Source organism: Peromyscus maniculatus, chromosome 3 (genome assembly GCF_049852395.1).
Source record: "Peromyscus maniculatus bairdii isolate BWxNUB_F1_BW_parent chromosome 3, HU_Pman_BW_mat_3.1, whole genome shotgun sequence".
Taxonomy (NCBI): domain Eukaryota; kingdom Metazoa; phylum Chordata; class Mammalia; order Rodentia; family Cricetidae; genus Peromyscus; species Peromyscus maniculatus.
In genome coordinates this window covers 166,524,051-166,540,709 of record NC_134854.1, presented here as the reverse complement: position 1 = coordinate 166,540,709, position 16,659 = coordinate 166,524,051, and the positions used below count along the sequence as shown (strand labels likewise).

The window sequence follows — 16,659 nt, the reverse complement described above, 5'->3', positions numbered from 1 at the left end:
ACAGTGTTGATTTGCCTGCCTGTCAGTAGCTGAGTCTCCAGAAGGCTGTGCACAGAGCTTTTATACCTTGGCATCTTCCAGGCGTTTTCACTCCTGGCTTCTGGTTATGACTGCTTTCTCTGCATTCTTCCTTTGACGTGGACAGAATCTACTAGTTTGTTCATTTCCCCACATTTAGCTTTCTCTTCTCTTCCTTTTCTAAATATGGGGGAAAGATAATGAGTCCCCTGAGGGACTCTCATAGCTGTAGTCACACGTTCTGGATAGTGTTTGTGGGAAACATTTCCTATCTAAGATGCAGACCTCACATATGTGACCCCACGGCTGTGCTCCATCAGAGTTTGAATCAGTTTAGTAACTTTGTGTTTATTTTCACCTGTTAAGTCTTCTGTATGAAATACTTCTGAGAATGCAGTGCAAAGAATGGCATGCCCCTCTTCTGTAGGGCTCAGTTGTAGGAGCACAGCCAACTGAAAGGGGGTGTGCCAGGTTTGCCAGTCATGTGATAAGAATCTATAGAGGCTGAAAGTCAGAGCGGCGTCTGATGTGGAAGGGGGTGTTGGGGGTGCCTGTGTGTCCTGGGGAATAATACACAAGGCAGGACTTGTGCATCGGGGTTTGTCTGCTGGATCAGAGTGAGTTCCTGTGAGGCACAGCCAAACACAGGCTGGAAATGAGTCACTCAGACCCTCAGAGGTGTTGGTTAGCTCTCACCATCAGTGTGAAAACGTCTGGCAGGCCTCGAGGGAAGAAAGGTATGTGTGTGTGCATGTGTGCATGTGTGCATGCATGCCTGTGGTGGGGGGCCATAGGTGTCCATGCATGCACCTGCGTATGTGGAAGCCAGATGCTGACATCAGGTATATCTATTTGTGTCACTTTCTACCTTATATTTGTTCTGAGACCATCTCTCATCAAATCTAGATGTGGTGGTTTGAATTAGAGTGGCCCCATAGGCTCATATGTTTGAACACTTGATCTACAATCAGTGGAACTGTTTGAGAAGGATTAGGAGGTGTGGCATTGTTGGAGGAGGTGTGTCATTGTGGGTGGGCTTAGGAGGTTTCAGAAGCTCACGCTATGCCATTCCCAGTTAGCTCTCTCTGCCTTGCACTTGTGAATCAATATGTGAGCTCTCAGCTACTGCTCCAGCACCATGCCTACCTGCTTCCATACTCTCTGCCATGATGGTCATGGACTCCAACCCTCTGGAACCATAAGCCCAATAAACCCTTTCTTCTGTAAGTTGCCTTGGTCACGGTGCCTTATTACAGCAGCAGAAAAATAATTGTGACACTGGAATTCACCATTTCAGGGAGACTGGCTGATCAGTGAGCTGCAAGGATCCAGTTCTCTCCAGCACACCCCTACCCCAGCACTGGAGCACAGGTGCACATGCTGCCACGCTAAGGATCCAAACCTGAGTCCTCTTTTTGCAAATAGCATCTCTACTGAGATGTCGCCTAGCACTGAAAGACTCATTCTACTCAGGGTTCCACAGGTTCAGCCCACAACCACCTGGCTCTGCATTTGGGGCCCCAGTGCAAGGCAAGGTATCACTGCAGCGGGAGGCTGCTCACCTAATGGCCAACAGGAAGCAGAGCTGCCCCCAACTTGGTGGATAGGAAGGAGAGTGGAGCAGGAACAGGAAGGGGCAAGGGCAAGATGGGGACCCTAGGGATGCACCTTCTCCCAGTGAGGCCTCGCCTTCCAGTGGTCTCATAAGACAGCAAGTCCATGAGTGGATCAATCCACTCACTGGGGCAGAGCCCTGGTGGTCTAATTGTCTCTGGAAAGGTCCACATCTTCACAGTCACACCCACCTGTGCCCTCCTGGTCTCTTGGGTGCTTATCCAATCAAATTGACAGTCTGAGGTCAGTCACACACCCAGGGCCTCCTCAGTTGCTCATTTTCACTGCTCATAGTGGACTTACTTGTAGGAAGTTCTAAGAGATGGCAGAAAAGCCAGTTGGGATTTTGAGTAATACATGTTGGCATCTGCGTGTGGTTTCACTAGCAACAGAAATCCACTGATGGTCACTGCTGAGAGAGCAATGTGGCCTAGGGTAGTATCAGGAGGTGGGGTGCAGGGGGGAGGGAGGAGGGACAGACACAGCTGGCACAAGAGCCTAGGCGTGCAGAGAAAGGTGGCATGTCCGAGGAACAGGGCCCTGTGTTAGGAGAAGCTGTCCGGGAAGAGACCGGAATCTGAAGTGTGATGGGGGGGGGGGGGGAAGGGTTGAGAATCATGAGTTTTTCGGGACAGTGAAATGGATGGAACCTCAGCTCTGCTGGGGGGGCCTGGGGATTCTGAGTCCTGGCCTGTCTCTTACCCTCACCTAAAGTAAAGAAGCCGCTGCGTTCTCCCCCACAGACAGGAGTGTGTATGCTCAGGGACATGGCAGTACTGCCTGGCACAGTGCCCGGACTGTTGTTGATAATCTTGTCGCCCTGTAGTCCAGGTTGTCCTCGAACCCTCCATCCTGGTGCCTCCATCTTCCTAATGCTGGGATTCTAGGTCTGTGCAGCCACCATTCCCGGCAAGTGTGGGGACTTCAGCAGTTCTCACTGTGACAGCCCACTTAGGTGGCCGTCAAAGCCCACAGGCTAGCAAGGTGAGCGAAGCGAGGTCACGTGAAGAGAGGGAGGGAGGCCAAGGCACAGCCGGAAACCTGCTTAGGAAACTGAAGGCAGACACACAGATGAGTAAGACAAAAGGCTCCAGGCTCAGTGTTAATGGCCACAAGCAGCCACGAAGAAGAGGCGGGTGTGAGCTGTGGGTTCTGTGGGATGGAACGTGCAGCCATCTTCAGTCTTGCCGTTCCGAGCAGCATTTTATCAAGCAGTATCACAGTTCTGATCGTGGTCCTGCCCCTGGGTCAGAGCCCTTTCCCAGGAGAGAGAGAAGCCCATGGGTTTAGGCTGACATGAAAATCTCATTCTTGACCCAGCTCTATGACTCTAGGAACAAGTTTCTTCCCTGGATTTTAATAGACAGAAGAGGGAGAAGCGTATTAGCTCAAGTCTGATGCAAATAAGATAGTTCAGGTAGAAGATGCTGATTTTGGAAAACTGAAAGCCTGTCTGTTACACACCCAACTCAAACTTGGTTAGTTCAGGCTTTGTGGGGTTATAGCCCTGGGATCTGACCCTCCCACAGAGAGATTTTAGCACATAACAATTCCACATTCAAACCACGATTGGCTTATATCATAGTACTTCTTGGGGTTAGAATCAGAAAGCATGTTTGTGTTTCTGTGCCCAACCAGTGGCAGAAATCTATCTAAAATGTTAATGAAAACTTGTCTGCCTTGTCCCTTCCTAACTCTAGAAACATGCTTCTTAATAAACAGGGCATGGACATTTGAGTCGGCCCAAAGCAGGTACTTCTGGGAAATAGTTAGGGAAGGTGTTGGGAGCTCAAGGTTACATGTGCACATTTTCTCCTGGCAAGCAGACCTTTGTGAGCAGAGGATTGGCATTTCATACTAGCATTCACTGGGAACAGAGAATGGGAAGGGAAAGGATGGAGCATCCAGGAAAGTCAGGGGAGCAAAGTGGAATTCGGCAAGCTGGATGAACATGGAGGAACTCCCGGCCTTTCCTGGTAACAGCCTTTGAGCACCACAATGCCTGTTTGCTTTTTCTGTTACCCCAAGAATGACATCTGAGGAGCAGCAAACGGAACAGAGATCATTTGAGAAAGTGTGTAAGGCTTTTAGCTGCCCCCCAACAACAAGTAAGGGACATTTCCAGGCACCCAGTATCATCTGCAGAGATGTATTAGGAGGCTTTGGTGATATTTGCACTTAATTTGACAAAGGGCCCAGACCAAACCAGAGCTGCACATAAGAGGAGGTCCCTGTGTATTCAGGGGTGGCTATCTCTTGGTGCCCTTATGGCACCAGCTGTCCTTAGGACCCCTACTGCCTGTCCTGTGACCATGGCTTTTCGGGGCCACCCTGATAGCATATCACACTTCTAACTTCCTCTGTTCATTCAACTCTTAAGTAACAGCTATTTCCTGATCTCTGCAGTGTTGGTCAAGACACTTTAATTCATATTTCTGGTAGCATAATAGTCTATTTTAACACACACACACACCACACACATTGTAAGTTCATTGGAGGCTGTAGCAGGGTATGTGGTGGCTCTTAGCTCTGCACATGACCTGGGCAGTTGCTGTCTGAAATAGGTATTAGAAGCAATTTGGTAGACATGGGTGATCCCAGTATGCTAGCAACTGTGCTAACAGTTTGATGTATACAGCTAAATAAGGTGTCATCACTTCCTTCAGGAAACTTAACACATTTACTGAATAAATAATTAAAACGAAAAGTGAATGAATGAATAATTTCCTTTTAGCCCTCTGGTAGCTGGACATAATTTATAGAAACGTGCACCAAAATAGCCACTCTAAGAGGCTGAAATTGGAATTTCTCATCAGGAAAGCACTCTTTCCTTTCTTTAAAACCAGAAGGTGGACATGCAGCACAGGATGATGTCACCCACACTGTCAGACCACTGTTTTCATTTAGTGTGGCCTGTGCCTGGCATGCTGCAGCCCAGCAGCCCCATCCCACACACACCTCAGGAGGATGCCTGACTCTCCTGACAGAGGAGCATGGAAGAGAATGGGTGGGATTTCTGGTTTGACTCAGCCTCAAGAATGGCTCCTGCTGTGATGCTCTCTGCTGGGACCCCAGAAGGAGAGTTGGTTGGTTTCTCACTGCTGTGATAAGTACCTAGAGAACAGCTCAGGAGAGGGAGGGGTTGTTCTGGCTAAGTTATCATGGGCGGGTGTGGCTGACATGTGAGGCCATTTACTCCCCTTGTGGTGGAGTGGGGGGGGGGCGAGCAGGAGAAGGTGAATGCAAGCACCTGGCTGCTGGCCACCTCTCTCTTTTTATTCAGTCTGGGACCTCCAGCCTGTGAGGTGGCGACTCTCAAACTCAGGGTGGGTCTTCCTCCCTCAGATAAATCTCTCTGGAAATGCCCTCGTAGGCACTCCCAGGGTGTCTTCTAGGCGATTCTAAGTCCGGTCAAGTTGAACATGAAGATGCATCATCACCAGTAACACCATCTTTCTCATGAGACATAAAGCTAACCACTCACCACTGTAGCCACACGAGGAACACGAAGGACCAGTTCCACTTTCCAGTGTTGATTTCTGAGTCTGCAACTTGACATCAGTCTTGTTAGTTAAACCGTATTTGTGAGCAGTAACCGGCAAGGGATGTTTGGGTTCATGGAAGACATCAAATAGTCTGAGATTTACATGTAGCCTACTTTCTCCAGTGCCATTTTCCAACTGGATATTTGCATTGTTATGTGTTATAATTATGAAATTACATGTTCTGATTCCATTATATGTAATTGGAGCTAATGAAACCAATTTTGTAACTGCTTCATTTTTTAACTAAAACCTATTTTAAAGATTTGGGGGCTTACTAAGACATGTTTTAAAATGTTTCCGTGGCAAGGCAAGCCAAGGGGCCTTTGTAGTTCAAAACACACATTTAAGTCAGTGCACACATGCAGGCAGCCGCCACCTTCGATGGCCACATGGTAAGTGGAGACGTGTGTCTTCAGCTTTGGAAGGATCTGTTTAAGTTCCCGCCTGGGGCTATGTTGCCAGTGCAGGAGCTACGCAGTACACTGTTACCATTTTCTACTTAGCGTTCCTATAGAAAGTCCGTGAATTGCTGCCTTTTAACGTGCATGTTCATCCCTGTATGATCCTAACATGCATATTCATCCCTGCATGATCCTTTTAACATGTGTGTTCATCCCTGTATGATCCTCTTAACATGTGTGTTCATCCCTGTGTGATCCTCTTAATATGCATGTTCATCCCTATATGATCCTCTTAACATGCATGTTCATTCCTGTATGATCTCTTAACACACATGTTCATCCTTATTTGATCCTAACATGCATGTTCATCCCTGTATGATACTTTAACATGCATGTTCATCCCTGTATGATACTTTAACATGCATGTTCATCCCTGTATGATCCCCTTTTGCTGTTGTAAAACAGAAATTGAGTGTATAATAGTGTGGCTACCTCCCGTTGTGTGGAACCCTCACCTCAAACTCTGTATTCCAATGTAGACATGAGGGTAAAAGGATCTGAGTTATGAAAGTGGGTGCAGGGGTAGTGGGGGTGGGGAGTCGGGGCAAGGCCCTGGGGTACGAATAGATCAGAAGCAGCAGGTGCTGGAGTCCAGGAAAGAAGCTCACAGAAGTGGGGCAGTGGCCCACGCTGTCCTTCCTCTCGAATACTCCCATCAACAAACATGTATAGTGGGTCCACCCGACACACAGCAGAAGCAGGTGGATGGAAGTGGAACCCCAGAGGCCTCCGCTGCCCAGGCATTCGTGGTGGGGAACGCCTTTGAGTCAGGCTCAGAGAAAGCGGGACAGGGACGTTTGTAGAGCTTGAGGCAGAGGGTAACTGGACAACAGGGTGTTCTGTGCTACTTCAGCATCCCATAGTCCTGTCTTGAAAGTTAAACGAGGTCTGCATATGAGCAAATCCCCCTTGAGGAACTGCAGTCTAGATCCAATAAAATAATACATGCTAGAGCTATCACAGAGGCAAATGACCCTGAATCTTTATCAAGGCTGCAGGACAACCACGAGGGTCCTGATAGCACTACCTCCATCATCCATCTAAGGAGGCTGAAGCTTAGAGAGACTTGTCCAGTCAGCACAGGGCGTCCAAGGGTGCTGCGTCCATAGTGCAGCACACACAGGAGCCGCCAGTACAAGTCTCGGTCCCTGGATAACACAGAAGCCCTGCTTCCTCTGAGAGCAGACCAGCTCAGCTGTCCCTGGCCCACCCAGCAGCACACATGGTTCTGCACAGAGGAGCAATCTTAAGAATTCAGTCCACAGGGCAGGGAGTAGACCTGGCTGGGAGACAGGAAGTCCGATGGCAGCCCTGCAGTGGCCGGGAAGCCTGAGAGGAATTCTAATAGGAAGAGAGACTGGCTCAGAGCTGGCTGCTGAGGGAGGGCTCCCGACAAGGACAGAAGCATCGTGACTACAGTCGTCACAGTGCAAGGGTTTTCTGGGTGGCACTCTGCACCAGACCATGATAAACACAAGAAAAAAAAAAAAAAACATTTGCACCCTCCCAGGATTTATTCTGCAGATTCACAGTCTAGCAAGAGGTAGGACAGATTTGCCAACATCAGCAAGAACTTAAAACAAGTCACGTGAGTCATTGTTCCCCCAGGATGGAGTTCCCCCTGGACCCCACACAGGCTGGCCCCAGCCTTAGCAGGTTCATTTCGCCTACCTGTTGTCATAGCCAGCGACACTTCAGCTATCTTGACCGTTTTTGGGTTTGTTTCTTTGTTTAGAAACCACTGCCTTTGCCTGGCCAGAGCCTTGGCACTTGTGTGAGGTCTGCTGGCCTTTGTAATACGAAATCTAAAGGATCTTATAATAAGAACTCGGAGCCAGATGTTGGGGTGAACACTTGAAAGATCAGAGAGACAAAGGAACAAGCCACAGGCACTTCTCACTCCATGAATCCTCTGACACAGTGTCTCTGAGTCCTCAGCCGAAAGGCTACCTCTGCCTCCTCACGCCTTATACACCTTTCTCTGCCCAGCCATTTCACTTCCTTCCTAGTGCAGGGATTAAAGGCATGTGATTCCCAAGTGCAGGGATTAAAGGTATGTGCCACCACTGCCTGGCCTCTATGTTTAATCTAGTGGTTTGTTCTGTCCTACAATCCAGCAAATTTTATTAGGGTACACAGTGTATCACCACAGGCTGTCATGTTCCCCGGCCTTTCATGTCACCATTATTGCCTGTCACCCTACATCCCACTGCTTCCTTCCCTTTGTCCTTACTGCCTGTCTCTCCTGCCCACCACTGTCTGTCTGTCTGTCTGTCTGTCTGTCTGGTTTTTGAGCCAAGGATTCACTCAATAGCACAGGCTGCTCCCAAGCTTACAATCCTCCTGCCCCAGCGTGCCAGGATTACAGGTGTAAGCCTCGGAAAGGGCTCCGTCCTTCAGCATTGCTGTTACAGCAGTGTATTGTTGCATTTACCGGGTTCATTATTCCTCACTGTTACAGCACACCCCACTAGTACATTCACACAGATGGTTTTGTGCTCTGGTGTGTTCCTAGTCGAGAATTCATGCCTGGTGCACAGTAGGCACTTGCACAGATTGGTGAACAAAACGGGACAGGAGTGGAGAGGATGGAGCAGTGACGTCTGAACCGGAGACACTGACAGAAGTGACTGTGAACGAAGTTGAGCCTTAGAAAAATGAGGATTTTGACCGGAGGGACAGAGGGGAATGTTGTCCAGGCAGGATATGCCCTGGAAGGGAGGGAGGGTCCACAGAAGTGTGTCTAAACTTGCAGGGTTACACATTATCTTATTAGCTCACTTAATGGCACCTGTCACATGAGAATTGAGGCTTCTTCAAGGTGTTTGGTGAATAAAGACTTGAAGCAGAGTCCAAATCACCATCCCCCCAAGGCCAGTGTCTGTGACTTAACTCTGGTAAAACTTAACCAAGGTCAAATACACATAAATATTAAAGGAAGGGGGTTGATGTCAGAAAACGAGACAGCCTTTGTGGGGGACATCTGATTCTCCTGTTTTCAGGAATAAAGATTCTTAGTGTCTAACTTACAGTCATGGAAGTACCATCAAAAATGCCTTGAAAATGTAGTTTTCCATGTCTGAAGGACAAATTCACTCAGCAAATGCAGGTGAGCACTTGCTGTGTTCCAGGCACCAGGCTGGACCCAGGGACTCAGAGCAGAGGCCAGTGGTTCCCTTTCCCTCAGAACTGAACTCAAAGGAAGGCAGGGAGACAGGAAGTAAATAAAAAAGCAGTCACAGCCCTACCCCAGGCAACACTACAGAGCAGGGTGGGGCCTGCAGCAAAGCTCAGAACCCAGGAGGGAGGCTGCCTTCAGGTCGGACCTGGGAGCTTGAAGAGACTCTAACAGGTGGGACTGGAACTGGGGGAGGAGCCACACATGTGCGGAAAAGAGTGAAGATAAAGAGGTCAGGTGGCTAACTGGGACCCAGAAGCCGGAGTGCAGAGGGACTTGTGAGCTTGGAGTCTTTATCCTAGCCTGAAAGCTCAGAGAGGCCCTTCAGAGCACAGGAACCAGAGGCAGGGTTGAGATTTGCATGTGAGAAAGCACAGTCTGGGGCAAAAAGATGGGTAAAGGCGCTTGCTGCCAAACCTGAAGACCTGAGTTCAATTCCCCAGACCCACACCATGGAAAGGGAGGGAGGGAGGGAGGGAGGGAGGGAGAGAGAGAGAGAGAGAGAGAGAGAGAGAGAGAGAGAGAGAGAGAGAGAGAGAGAGAATAAATGCAATTTTAAAAGAAAGCATATCCATGACCTCTAAGAAATGACAAGATATCTTGGAAATAAAAGGAAAATCTAAAAAGATTCATTCCCCAGCAGCAAGACTCAGAGCACACGTTGAGGAAGCGGCATGGGAGTGAAGAGTCAATGGGGCCTTGCTGACCACGGAGTGTCGTTTACTTTTCTAGTATGTGCAGTTGTGGGTGTTGAACAAGAGAGAGTGGAGGACAAGAGCTGCAGGGCTGGTGGTGAGGAGATGCGATCACCGCAGGCTGGCTTCCTGTCCGAGGGCACAGGGCCTGAGGAGAAACTGAGGACCTGAGCTGGGGTCCAAATGGGAACTCAAAGATGAAATGTTATGGTTCTTGTGGGAAATGTCCCTCTTAGACCCATGGATCTGGACACTTGGTTCCGCCCCTGGTGAAGCTGTTTGGGAGGGTCGCCCAACCCTCTGAAAGCGAGCCTTGATGGAGGAAGTGGGTCCTTGGGGCCTGGAGGTTCTTAGCCGAGCACCACTTCTTGTTTGCTCTCTGCTTCCTGTTCTTCTTAGACGTGAGGAGTCCCAGACTCAGGGAGCTGCGCCATGGCCATGCCTCCACCACGAAACTGAGCCACAGTGAATCCGTCCTGCCAGGCATTTGACCTCAGCTGTGGGGAGAGTATAATGCATGTCCAATCCACGGAGATGACATTTTAGCCTTTTCCTCCAGTAGGATTTCCAAGGAGCGTGAACAGTGCCTGCTGGGTAGTAGGACAATGAAGGTTCTTTAGCCAGGAGAGATGCTCAGCAGTTGAGAGCACTTGCTGCCCTTGCAGAGAACCCAGGTTCTATTCCAGCACCCCCATGGGGACTCACAGAGCCCATAACGTTAGTGTTGTGGGAGCCTCTGTGGACATCAGGAACACATTCACTTAACATATATACACGCAGGCAAGCACTGATACACATAAAATAAAAATAAATAATAAATAAACCAAAATATTCATTAACTGATGATAAAGTCACATGCCACTTAAGTGTACTTGGTGATTGAAGTCACAGGCTTTGACAAGGCTCCCTTGGAGATTGTGTGGAGTGAGTGACAAAGGGAACACTAGCCCTTCAGAAGGACACAGTGATAACAGTGAGTTGAACATGATAACTCTGTGTCTACTTTACTCAACAAAATGTAGAACTAGAGAGAGAAAACTTTCTCTGAAAGAGTTTAACTTTCATCAGCCAGTGAACCTAGACATGTCTGACTGGTCAGTAGACACCTTGTGACCCAAGATAATAAGATTTTCTGTGACATTAAGCTGCAGCCCTAGATGTTTAGAGCCAATGACCTGGATTTGTTGAGCATATAGACCCTCAGTCGTTTATTTTCAGCTTACAGAGGATGTTCACATCCCTCATTCTCATCACCCCAGAGAAAAGCTTTCTCCCTGCTGTGCCAAAGAAAATTCTCATTTCCCAGTTCTGGCCATTACTGTAAAGTCTTGTTGAATTCTCGGCTGGCTTTCTGGAATAATAACATCCACATTGTTAGGACTGATACGTTTTACTCAGAAATGCTGGCTTTCTTCCAGAGAGTAACAGATGCCGTCAAAATGTGAGTTGTGGGAATGAAAACGATGTACGGTAAAGACACAGGACCCTAGCTAATGGCTTTTAATAGGCTAGACCAGCCAGAGCCACATTACAAGCAATTAGTTAAGACAGCGGTTATTCTGAAAACACCACTTGCCTTGGGTAAGGTTATCAGGCAAGCTCATTTCTGTAGGGTTTTTGAACTAATTATATCTTTTAAAAAATCTTGGAAAAATAAATGCTGAATTTTACAAAACTGATTCAGCATTTGTACTTCAGAGATCAGCCATTTACTATTACATTGATACTTTATGAGATTTAGAGATGAAGGTGTTGTGAAATCACAGCAGCTGAGATAAGTGACCTCAGCTTTCAGGGGCTGTTTCCTCACCTCTGAATGATGAGGTTCTTCTTTCCTGAGATCCTGTGTGGATTTTCACAGATCCCGGTGCCAGCTGAGGTGAATGGTTTTTGGATATTGTACAAGTGCTTCTCTCTTCCACTCCCACTGAAAAATTTGGTTTAATTCAAATCGCATGGCGAGATTTAAATACTACTTTGCATATACAAAGTATTCTTAAGCCATTTAACCTTCAGGCACTCCGCTCTGAGGAATGCACTTCTTATGAAAGTAAGCAATGCTCAGCTTCCCAGTGTTTGTTAAATACGGAACCTGTGTCTTTGCTGTTATAACCCTTGCAGTAGGTCAGAGTTGACAAGAAAGGGGGAGTGTGTCATAGGAGTTCATGTTTGAGCAGAAGGGAGACCCTAAACACCAGGGTTTCCACGTGGTTTAATGGTGAGTGTGGCTACCAGGGAAAAGTCTGGCCAGAAGAAACTGTATGTTACTGTCTGATCCAAACTCAAATTTGTATGGCTCATGAGCCTTGAAACTCAGGAGCTCTGTAAAATTTGTGCTGCCAGGAACTCTGGCTCCACCTAAGTTTTCAAGGTCTTTGGACAGTTCTTACCACAGTGGCACAAAACAGTCTGGAGTAACCAGGGAGGAGACGGGGACAGGTGTACCCTGAAAGGAGGTGGAAGCCTTGACGCTGAGGCCAGGCAAGAAGGAATTCTGGCTGGCTGCCATCCTCACCTTGAGGGTGGAGGAACCATCTTTGTTTTCTGTCTGTGTTGGGAGCACCACAGGATATTTAGTCAATTCTCCAGAGAATACTTTCCAGGCCCCATAGCGTAAATCACCTTTGTCAGGCCTCCCAACATGTGGAAAAGTTTCAGCACACGCATTTGCTTTAGGAGTCACATTCTGGCTCTTGGGGTACCCCTCCTACGTCAGGGTTTTACTGTAACTATGAAACCCAAAGGGAGGTCTCAAAGTGTTCATGGTATTCCACGGGGCTATATTGATAACATTTATTGATGAGCACTGAAACATGCCTGACACTACAAACAAAACCTCTAGTTCTCGAAAAGCCCAGACTCAGAAATAACCACGTCTAGAGGTGGTTTCATTGCAAAGATTCCTGGAGCTTTCAAAGGGATGATCACCGGGGTTTTCCTCTGGATGCCTTGCATATGCCAAGCTGTACTCTAAAGGTCATGGGTTCTGCTGACACTCAGTGAGAAAAGATGAATTTTAAGGACTTGGATGGAAATCTAGGTGATTTCCAGGGGCTCTGCTGGCTTACTCCTAAAATTCTGATTACTCTAATATGTGACATGTATCTTTACATTTACTTAATTCTGGTAACTCTTAACATGTGATGTGTGTTTTTACATCTACTTAATTCTGGGAACTCTAATAGGTGACATGTATCTTTACATCTACTTAATTCTGGGAACTCTAACATGTGACATGTGTCTTTACTTTTGAAAGTTGATATTTGTTTTAGATTATGAACAGAAGGCATCTGTAGCACAGAATCTAGACTGCTTAGACCCTGACAGCTTCTTCACTGTGGGGTGGGGTGGGTGTTGTGTATGGACAAGATCCGATGCTGGAGTCTGGCTGTCTAGTCACACTGGTCAGTTACCCTCACCATTGTCTCTGCTGCAACCACAGAAGGACAAACTGAGTAGGGACAGACCCTGAGTTTCTCTCAAAACCTAGAGCCAAGCCTTCTGAGAGAACATCCATTGTAATTCTCGTGGGATGGAGAACTGGGATGTGTCTCAGCTCCTAGAATCCATGCATGGCCTGGGAGAGTCCCTATCTCAGCCAAGTGCCTCGTCCCTGTGGAAGGAAGAAATCTGCTCTGCAGATTTCATTTAGAAAACAAAAACATACTATCAGCAGGCATATAGTGAGGTAGCTCATTTTACTCAGATAAATTTTACTCACTTGGGAGAGTTGTGACCACTCAACTTTATTTCTAACATAGACTCATTTGTCCCAGGAACCAAGAGTGAAATTGAAATCTGGACCTGAAAGGGAATCAGTGCAGCAGTCTGGGTGGGAGGCAGAGAGTGGTCTGGCGGCTCAGACAACCTGAACGGCCAGAGCTCTGCAGAGACTCCTGTGTCTCCGTATCTCCACCCTTCATCTGAAATAAGAACACAAATTCCTAACTATATAATAGGAGAATTAAACAAGTTGCAGTTTTTCATTATCTGATGTGTAATGCATATGACAGTAAACATTAAAATAGTTATGAATATTCAACAGTCAGAATTGCATTTCATTATTCAGTCAACGTTCATTTGGTAGCTTTCATGTTTCCCCTAGCCAGTGCAGGGGAAACACAAACAGTGAAAGTCCTGGCCTTCAGGCACGTTGGGTCTAATGAGAGGATGCATGTGGCCATGACATCGGATGGAAAAAACAGTATTTGATGAGCTGGTCCCCAAGCCTGGAGGGCAGCGTGTGTCAAGGATGAGCATGTGTGAGTGTTGTGCTCTCTTGTTTATAGCATAAATAACAACAAAGACAACAGTATTATTTACCCTAACACTGAGAGCTGTGCTCAGAGGCCCCTGAGGATGTCACTGTCCCAATACTGACAACTCATCACCCTACACACACTCAAGTGGAACTTCAGGAATGAGGAAGATGGGAGAGGATCCAAATTATTTCACTTTCTCTTGGTTTGCTTTTTTACAAAAATCAGTATATTAAATGTTTCAAAAGACCCTTGGGAGGACTGGAGTGTAGCTCATTTGGTAAAGTGCCCTGGGTTCAGTCCCCAGAATCCCCACAATAAAATACAATCCAGACATGATGGTGTTCACTAGTACTCCCAGAATTGGAGAACGAAAGGCAGAAAGATCTCTGGAGCTTGCTGTCAAGCCAGCCTCAATACATCACTGAGCTCCATGCCCGTGAGAGACCCTGTGTCAAAAGACAAGATGAATAATCTCCTAAGGACAAACCAGCTTAACCTCTGGTTCTGCACATACATGTATAAATGTGTACCTGTGCATGCATGTGCACTTACACACACACACACACACACACACACACACACCTACCTTTGAGCTGTGTCTTATGATTAAAACTATATATAAGTCTAAGCAGATGTAAAAGCCAGAGATTATAAGAATGTGATAAGCCAACACTGAGGAACAGCAGAGAGGCCTCTTATTAGAAGGTTCTGCTCACTGAGTCGTTCACTGGCTACTGCTCTGATGTCAGCTCACTCCACAGGGAGTGACTGGTCTGCTCGTGGTTAGGTTTCCAGCCATGGCCTGCATGTAGACAAGGCAGGAGTAGAATGGAAGCCATTCAGGTTTAGGTCAACAACTCACACTGAGCCTTTCCCATCTCTTGTTCCTCTGGTGCAGTACTCACCTGGGAAGGAAGAGAATTCTGTTCTACACCATCAGTATAGGAAGACAGGGCACTGGGCAAGGACAGTGTGGTATAAACAGTGACAGGAACATGGCTGACAGGTGAGTGGTCTCTGCATCTGGTGGTCTGCTCAAATCGTAGTGTGTAAATCAGCTTCCAGTTACCACAGGAGCTAAAAATCCCTGAAATAAATTGATTACAGGAGAGAAGGTTTGCTTGGGCTTCTGTCTTAGAACTGTGAGCCCTTGGTAGCTCGGTCCCTATCACACTGTGTCTGAGCTGATGACGGATATCATGGCGGGTATATGCTATAACAGCCACTCACAGCATGGTGGCTTAGAGGGAGAAGGGAAAGGCCAGCTCTCTGTGTCCCCTTCAAGGACATGCCCCAGGTTACTCCCTCCACCCAGGCCTGCATCACCACCTCACAGTCCCACCACCAGCTGGACATTAAGCCTCCAACACAGAAGCTTTTTTTTTCTTGAGCCTCCCAGACCAGAACTAGACCCCACAACACACAGCAGGCCCTCCTAGAGTAAACATGTCACTGCGCATTCTTCATTTTCCACAGCTGCATCTCAGTTTGTCTCCATTGCCAATTTCTCTTTTCTTCATATGATTTCTTTGTTGCTTTTATTTTCCTATCTACATTTCATGAGGTTTCTTTTCTCTGATTTCATGTTTCAAGCAAACCTGCTTCATGAAATAGAATCCTTTCCTATCTTCATCTGCGTCTCATTCTCAGTGCGTGGTAGGTGAGATGTAATAAAAGCTGAGATCAAATCATCTTTAATAAAGAAAATACAGAGTTTGGAGAGCGCAGGTGAACTGAGGAGAAAGAAACCAATCGGGCAGGAAAATCACAGTGCGGAGTTCTGCTTTCACACAGTACCATATTGAACGAGTCAGTAGAGAGATGGTTAAGACGTACACAGTAGTCAGAGCCACTTTGTCCGGCTTAAATAACACTGATGCATTTTCACATTCTTACATCTTCTCCATTTCCAACAACAGCCTTTGATAGAGAATTTCAACAGCTTATTTGAGGGCCTTTAAAGATAATAGTGTACATCCAAGAATGTAAGTTGGGCGAATCCATCTCTATAATAGAGGCCACTGCCATCATGCAGTAGGATTCAGTTGAGAATTTGGGGGAAGTTGAGGTTTGGAATTATCCTCAAAATTCACACATCATTGTTCTTGGTCAATCCAAATTCAGAGGAGATTTGTTCAGTCTCCTGAACAAATGGCATCAGGGTGACTTTCTGTAGGGCCCGGTATCCATCTGATGTTTCTTCTGCTCACTGGAGGGAAGTCGCAATGCTAGCTTACAGAACTGGAAAGGTTTCCTTCCAGGGTTAGCTGAAAAGTTTTGTCTTTTTGTGGTTGTTGGAGCATTAGCATTGGCACCTTTCCTAGAAGAGTCCTCTGCAGGTTGATGTGATTGTAGGTTCTCAAAGGGAACATCCTCTTGTAGGTCAAGGGCATCATTTCATCCTGTGATAGACATCTGTAAAGTTCTACAGTTTAGGGGGGTGGAACAATAGTCCCCCCAAAACTGACTTTTTTGGGTTAGGGCTGTAGATCAGTAGTAAAGTGCCTGCCTGACATGGGTGAGGCCCAGGCTTTGGTGCCTGGAACCCCAAACAGCTAAAGCATGCTTTCTTTTCCGTCTTCTAATCTTAACTCCTAGAACAGCAGTGGAGAGGATCGAGGCGCCTTGTTGTCCTGTTAATGCAGCAATAAGAAGAGAGATTTTATTCTGACATTAAAGCATACAGAGGGATGTGGCTGGGTAATCTCACTAAAGATAGTCTGCTGACAAAACTCTGAGCGAAGCTGAAGGAACCAAGCTCTGCAAAATAGGTGACTGTATGAATATATCTAACTACAATTGATAAAGGGAGCCAATGGCAAAGCACAGTATGGTACTGTGCTTGGTTAAAGACAGTCACGTGAGCAGGAAGTTGTAGATAAACTC

General features: G+C 47.0%; 1 protein-coding gene across 1 annotated transcript in view; it reads left to right on the top strand.

Annotated features, from left to right (window-relative positions):
* The window catches only part of Itpr2 (inositol 1,4,5-trisphosphate receptor type 2), a 419,948-nt gene that overhangs the window by 381,837 nt on the left and 21,452 nt on the right, over positions 1-16,659 (top strand). The window lies entirely within an intron of this gene.